Raw genomic sequence first — 8,025 nt, forward strand, 5'->3', positions numbered from 1 at the left:
TTTCCTGCAGAGTCCGAAGTTCAGAATAACATCTCAGACAATTCAGCCTGCGGGCCTTTAATGACTTGCACAACACGCCCAAATCTAACATTAGTATTGCTTTTGTCTGCTTTTGTGAGAATATAAGCAAAGGAGGTGAAAACTGGGACAAGAAAGAAGAGACTGTAACAGGTGGCATTTTCCCTCAAAATGTTTAGAAAATCTTTATTTTATTCAACTTATTAAGGTTTTTTAAAGCTCAATATATCTTCTTATAGAGGTTACTACTCTTGGTACTATTCTTGAAGTTACTACTTAACTTTAAGAGGGTATTAAAAGTAATTTAATCCATTTCTTTTTGTCATATATTAATATCATATGGTGTGAGGGGATAAATAAAATAGTATATAAAAACAGAAGCTGTGACATTAAATGTGTGACGGTCTGTTGTATCATAGGTCTACTATAAGAACTGGCCACCTGTCAAATTCATAATAAATAGGGGGAGCATATCATCACGTTAACTACAAACTGCTTTTAATTGTAGCTGCCATTAGCTAGTTAGCTCAGTTAGCCGTGCAGCTAGCGAGTCAGACTGGAAACTCAGGAAACAACTGGAAACTTGCTGCATTGATCCACTTCCCAAACTGGTAAATCGCTCCTCCGACTTTGGTGTGTTCATTTGGTGGACCCATGGAGTCCACCCAAGTTTCTCTGGCTTTCGGAGTTGTTGTTCCAACTTGAGGAGGCCTTGACATCAATTTTTCCAGTCAGAAAAACATTTTCCCATTTATTCCGATACCACATGAAAGTGTCACCATAATACAATATATAGACATCATGACGTGAAAACCTTTATTTCTTCACATTCTGTCTGTAATTTTAATTAATTTTGAGAATGTTTTCAACTAAGATTCTTACATATTACACTTTTGATACCAACATTAACCTCCTCAACCCAAGAATATCTCAAACTTACAGGAATTTATTTTTAATTATTGTCTGGATCCAAAGGATACCAAAGACCAATACACTGCTTAATGATAGGTACGTTTGTATAAATACTGCAAAAATATCTAGAATGTTTCATTTTATGTAATCATGAAGCCATAAACATACAACATATCATGCTTAAATATTTGAGGAAATAGTGCCTGATATGTTTGTATTGTAGTATCCAACATTTCAAACTGATCCAGCGCAAATGTCGTACCCCGCCACTAAAAATGAAAACTACTCCATGAAAAGGTAATTAAGTCATGTAGCCACAATAGAATGATTATCATGAGAACTTGCAGATCAAAATAAGGGTCTTATTTCATTAAAATGTATTGAAATATTTAAATATGCAAAAAATGAAAAAGTGAACAATTTAAGAGTATGAACAGAATACGAGGAAACAAAAACACACAGCAATGAAGCATTAGTCCAGTTAACTGTCATTAACTACAGTATGTGCATTTGAACTGTACAGGGGAATTCTGATTGTTGAGTATGAATTCAACAGGTGGCCAGTCCTTACATATTGCACCTTTAAATGTCTAATGAAGTTCTCATTTGGGGGCAATGTTGGATATTTGTTCACTTCAAACCAAGTTAAAGTTGAATAAACTTCACACAAGAAAAATAGACAAATTATTAATTATTGCCACACAGTTCCATGACAGTGTAGTCATGTGTTCGTCCCTCCTCCTGAGGTCAGTGACAGTTTCCTCAGTCTGTTCCAGGATTTTTTTTTTATTCTTGATGATATTTCCTTTGGACTACTCCCCCTCTCACCACCCTTTCCTTTGCTTTCCTGGAGCCCTCCTCCCTCCTCCTCCTCCTCCCTCCTCTCCACCCCCTCGTCATTACGCATTGACCGGTCAGACCTGCCTCCTCTCCCGTCCCCTCCCCTCCCCTCCTTCCCTCCCATGGTCTTTTTCTCTGGCTTTTTCCAGGCTTCATGTCATACCACGGCTAATTCCTGAAATTCCTGACCTCCTCTCGCTTCAAACAAACGAGCTTCAGGAAGGAGACGAGGCAGCAGAAAACACACAGAAAAAAAAAAAAGAAAAAAGGGAAAAAAAAAACAAAAACACAGAGTCATCTTAAAAATAATATCACACTGCTCCACCTGCCTGCTGCTCTGCCCGGCTGCTAATAAGATCCTCGCCAGGTAAGCTCCTGCAAGTGTTTTATAATATATTTCTTTTATGTTTTTATTATTTTATTTAAAAGTGCTTGCTCTCATGTTCGGGATCCAAACTGCGTGTGTTAAACTTTCACTTTGTGGATGTGAAGCCAGGACTTCTCTGAGCTTTCTCTCTCTCGCTCACTGTCGGAGATAACATTCCTCAAATATCTCACATTTCTGCGCTCAAATTCCGGCATTTTTTCCTTTTAATTCCGGCGCTGGAGAGTGCGTGTGTGTGTGAGAGTGTGTGTGTGTGTGTGGTTTGACTTCCTGTGCTTCAGCCGGAACTTTTTTCTGGGTTTTTTTGTTTTTTTGTTGTGTTGTTGAGGGGGAATAAACAGTCACAGTCGTGCAGGCAAACATTAGTGTGTGTCTGGGTAAAGTTTTACACCGGGACACTGAGATCACTCAAACTGTGTATTTATTAACTCGCACGATTAATTCAGAAGACTTTTTGTTTCCCCCTCTCCGCTTTCAACAAGTGTGAGTAGACTGGAAGTGGCTTGACTCAGCTGTTGTTTGTCTGTTAGATCATTTAAACACCTGTATTTTAACGACGCGTGTTATCACCAGCGTTGAAAGATGTTATTCAGATGATATGTAGTAGAAGTAAACATACCGCCATGTGAAGACGCTCTCTTACGAGTAAATGTTGCGCTTTCAACTCTAGTCAAGGTAAACAGTGCTTGAAGCAGTGTTCAGATGCTTTACTTGAGTAAAAGTAGAAATACCACACTGTAAAAGTACTCCATTACAAGTTAAAGCCTGGCATTGAGAGTGAAATAGTATCAGCAAAATGTATTTTAGATGTAAAAGTGCTTATTTTGCAGGGGAATGGTCAGTTGTGTCATTATGTTAGGCCACTGTTGAATTATTATTGTTATCTTTGATGCATTAACATCAGCATTTTAATGTTGTAGCTTACAGAGCTGGAGCTGATTCTCGCTCTTATTATGTCATTTACTTATATGCATTGTTGTAAAAAAGTACCCAAAAGTCAAACTTGTGAAAGTCACTTGAGTAGAAGTATGATATTAAAAGTATCACAAGTACTTTTCTGTAGTAAGAGTTAATTATTGGCAACATGTTATTACATGGATGTTAGTATCGTATACTAGAGGTCGACCGATTGCAGATAAAATGAACTGAATTAAAAATGTGCTACTTTGGCTCCGATGCAGCATGTAATCTGCAAAGTAACTAGTAAATGAAGTGGTCAGATAAATGTAGTGGAGTATAAAGTACGATGTTTGCAAGTGGAAGTGTAAAGTAGCAGAAAATGAAAATACTCAAGTAAGGTACAAGTATGTCGAATTTGTACTTAAGTACAGTACTCGAGTAAATGTACTTAGTTACATTCCATCACTGATCAGGATATACTTGTATTGTTGCATTAACATCCAAGCACCCAAGAATTCATGACGTTTTATGGCCACATTATTACATAAAATGGAAATATTCTTGATATTTCTGTGTCATATCATACACATTTTATCAATATACAGCTTGGCTTTGTTGTGACTTTGCAATCTCGGCTACATTTTTTAAATAAAGGCATCAGACAGGCATTGACAGTGTTTGGCTGCACAGCATGAATTTGTAAAGACAGTCAATTCAGCAGGTCAGAGAGGTTTAAGAGGTTTAAGAGGTTTTAATGTAGCTGGATGAGCTGGAGCTGATTCTTGCTGTTTTTTGTTTATACAATTTACTTATATGTTTTTAAAATGTTCAAGATAACTAATAACTACAGCTGAAAGATAAATAAAGTGAAATCAAAGTATCTGATATATAGTGGTGTAGAAGAAGAATAAGAAGCAGTAGCAGGTAGAAGACCCAAGTACCAATTTTTAGAGGGGTGCATTGTACTTTTTATGCAACTACATTTTACTGTGATTAAGATCTTACATATTAAACATATAATTGGCATATACAAAGTTTCTTTCTGCGTAAAATGTCCCCCCAATTAAAGATCAACTAACGTATTGTGCATTCAGGCAAGTTAGATTACAGCTCAGGTTCTTCTTTCTCTTCTTTGTACATCTGTGCTGAGTGTATTTATATACTTCAAGCAGGAGTCTCCAAAAGCACTATTATAAAATTAGAAACCCCATAACTGTAAGAAAAATGTTCAAATGTTGCCATATCCTGGTGATACACCCTTGAATACAACTTTAATTGTTACAGCAACATTTCAGAAGGTGTGTTAATTTCCAGACTGATGTGGTCAACCTGATAACACAGCTCAGATATGTTAGAGAGCAAAGAAACACAAAATAACCTTCAGAGGTGCCACGAGAGATTATTTTCATTACTCTTGGCGAACTGTCTGGTCTATAAATTATCAGAAAATAGTGAAAAATGCCTGTCATGAGCTCCCAAAGCCAAGGTGTGCATAGTTTTATGCGACCAACAGTCAAAAATCCAAACCTATTCAATTTATAATCACAGAAAACAAAGAAAACTAGAAAATGTTCACATTTGAGAAGCAGAAACTGGTCAATTTTTGGCATTTTTGCTTACATTTTTTGCGCCAATCGACTCCTCATTCCAACTTAAGTTACAGTATACTTTTAGATCTAGTGACAGACACAACAAGAGAACAAACTTCACAAAATGAGCTAAGACTTTGTATTTATATTTCATCAGATCCTCTCTGTACTGCAGAGCTGAAAAGTCGGCATGTGAGTGAATGTTTTCAGTCAGGGTCTTGAGTTGGCTTACACAGGGCTTGTCGGGGAGAGTGTGTGCTGACGTGCATGTGTGTATGTGTGTGTGTTATGGTGTCCCGCAGGGCAGCTGAGAGTGTGTTTTCCAGAGGGGCAACAGGTGGAATGGAGGAGAGTGACAGTGTGACGGGGGGGTAAAAAACACACCTGTCAAAGCCTCCTCTGAAGTGTTTGACAGCCAGGAGGAGTTTGGGTTTTTTCCAGGCCTTGTCCCCTTTTTGTTTACAAGGTTTTGGGTTCACTATTGTCCCAGACACATGAATTATATTGTAAAATGAACTCTAAGGTTGAATTGTTTGCACTGAAGTAGCATTTCTGTATGTGGGGGGTTGATGTGTGGGTGGATGTGCATGGGCCTAGAGGTGGATGTTTGTGTGGGTGAATGAGTGGAGGTAAAAAAAAAAAAAAGGTGTGTGAGCAAGCAGGGAAATTTGTGTTTCAGCCTTGTTTGCGAGAGTGTGTGTGTGTGTGTGTCGAGTTGCCCTGAGACAGGTCCTCTCCACAGCGGAGGAGTTTTTTTTTTTTTTCTTTTGCTGTGCTCATCCCACATAGCGATCATTCCTCCTCCGCTCGCACGAGAGAAACGAATAATGCCTCAGATATGAGCCTTGTAGAACAAAGACTTTCTGCACCCCCCCCTCCCCTCCCCACCTTTTCTACCAACAGCGCTCTGCACCCACAGCTCTGTGCAGTGTGTGTGACTGTGTTGTCCATTGATTCCAGCCAGTCTGATGGATCTTTCTGTTGGATTATCTGGGCCCTATGTGATAGACCCTCTGTCCTCTCTGGATGCCATTAGATAAGGAGGTTGAGCTGTGGAGTTTCTGTGAATGGTGAAAAAATATACACATTTTAGCTTGACGTATTATCACCTTTATAAAGTTAATATTTCAAACTTGTGAACACCCACTGTATGTACACATCCAGCAGGAACAGAGAAACATGATTCTTAACGGAAATATATAGCTGCTCAATGCTTCACTGTGGTCACCAGCTAGACAATGGCAGGAACTAACAAATATTTTATTATTGATTATTATGACAATTGTTTTCTAGATTAATGGATTCATCGTTGAATCTATAAACGGTCTGAAAACAGTGACAAAAAGTTTCTCAGACTCCAAGGTCGCACCTTCCAAAGTCTTGTTTTTACCAGTCAAAAAAACAAATACAAATTTAGAAATGAAAAAATAATGGAACAGAGAAAAGCAGAAAATTGTCGTACTCGAAGGGCTAAAAACAACAAAATTCTGGATTGTTTTTGGCTTGTAAATCGACCTCAGTGATTAATCCATTATTAAAGATATTTGTCAGTTATTTTCTGGAATTGAGCAGGAAGGGTAAAGCAGGGTTTTTAGAGCTTTCGCACTGAAATCATCGGCCTGCTGTGGCCAAAAAAGGTGCTGATGAGAGCGATGAGACTGAACCAGAACAGCAAAGTTACAGACAATAAAGCCAAAACAATGAGCTGAAAGACACTAAAACAAGAGCTGTGGTGAACTTCAGAGATAGGCAATAATTCTGCGTGTTCGTCACAACAAGCGACCACCTTCATTGATCTCTTCTTGATATAGATATTGATTATAGCTGCTATAAGTTAAAAATGTTTTGTTTTGTTTATACTTACCATGTATAAAGATTGATGGTGTAGTTCAATTTTAAGCATTTTCTTCTAGTTATTTAATTTTAAGTTTACTGCTCAGATATGATCATTCTATTAAATTTATTGTAATATAGTCCACTTCAGCACATGCTGTCGCTGTCTTTATAATTGTTGTAAAATTAATTATATTTTTATTATATATAATAGCTGGCAGATTAATTCATAATGAAAATAATCATTGGTCTATTGTTTAAGTAATGTTTGTGTGTAAGATATGTTTTGTGTTTTTTCGTTTCAGTGAGTGTGAGTGTGTCTCAAAGAATTGTTTGCTGTCTGCATGTTTATATGAACATGAATGTCTGGCAACTAAGCTGTAACACACCTGTTTGTGTGTGTGCGTGTGTGTGTGTGTGTGCGCACGTGTGTATGTGTGTGTGTGTGTGCGCAGAGCTTGGAGACTCCCACTGGTGCAGCCCAGTGGGACTCGGTGCCAGAGAACATGTGCTCTCAGCAAAAACCCAACAAAACAAACCAGTGACTTTCCATCGCATTGCCTGATCCTATAGTGCTGCCTTATTTCCAGACTGTATTTCCTGCATTTACATTCCCGGCCTGATTAGTGGAGATTGTGACCAGTTAGGTACACTCACACTCACCCAAATACACACACACAAATACACACTCAGACATAAATACAGCGCACGAGTGGGAGCAACTGCTGTAGTTTATTGGAGTTTTGAGCACTACAAACACAAATCTACGCACAAAATTGAGGTTTGCTTCACCCTTAAATTTGTACCACTGTACACTCTGACCTTTACACTTCTTCTTATTGATTGCTGATAATGATAGTGTTCGTTTTGGAGTCAAGGTTGTGTTTAGGTGAGACAGTTCTCATGTTAAATACCAACAATACGAAGAGTCTTCAGTCATGGTAGCAGCTCTGTGAGGCTATATTCTGGCACTGTTGCACTTTTTTTTTTTTTGATCAAAATTTTATTTTGTTTTTCAAAAAGAAAATTAGAGAGACATAGTAAATGATACAGGGCACAAGGGGGTGTGATAAATGGACAATATACAATAGTCACAAACAAGACGAAACACAAAAAAAAAAAAAACTGTTGCACTTTGAGCTAAATGCTTACATGCTGATATTTAGCAGGAACTGTATACTGTAATGTTCAGCGTGGTCAACAACTTAGTTTAGCATGTTAGCATGCATACATTTACTTGTTATCAGCACAAAGTACAGCTGAGTCATGGTCTCTGTCAAAAGTATTGTACAGAGTGAAATTTTGACCTGATGATAGTATTAGATGAAAAGTTAATGAGTCACTGAAATTACAGCCCAGTTGCCAGGATAAAATGTGAAGGTTTATGGAAACCACTGACCCATTCAAATTTCTACATGTTGTCACTTTCTTATCTAGAAGTGGACAGGAAGGTGGTGTAATATTTTCAATATTTGTAAGTGTGAAACCACTGGATATTTTTTAAAGAGACCTCGAGACAATCTCCAGCCGTGTTTGTGGCAACCAAAA

Source organism: Pagrus major, chromosome 8 (genome assembly GCF_040436345.1).
Source record: "Pagrus major chromosome 8, Pma_NU_1.0".
NCBI classification, from domain to species: domain Eukaryota; kingdom Metazoa; phylum Chordata; class Actinopteri; order Spariformes; family Sparidae; genus Pagrus; species Pagrus major.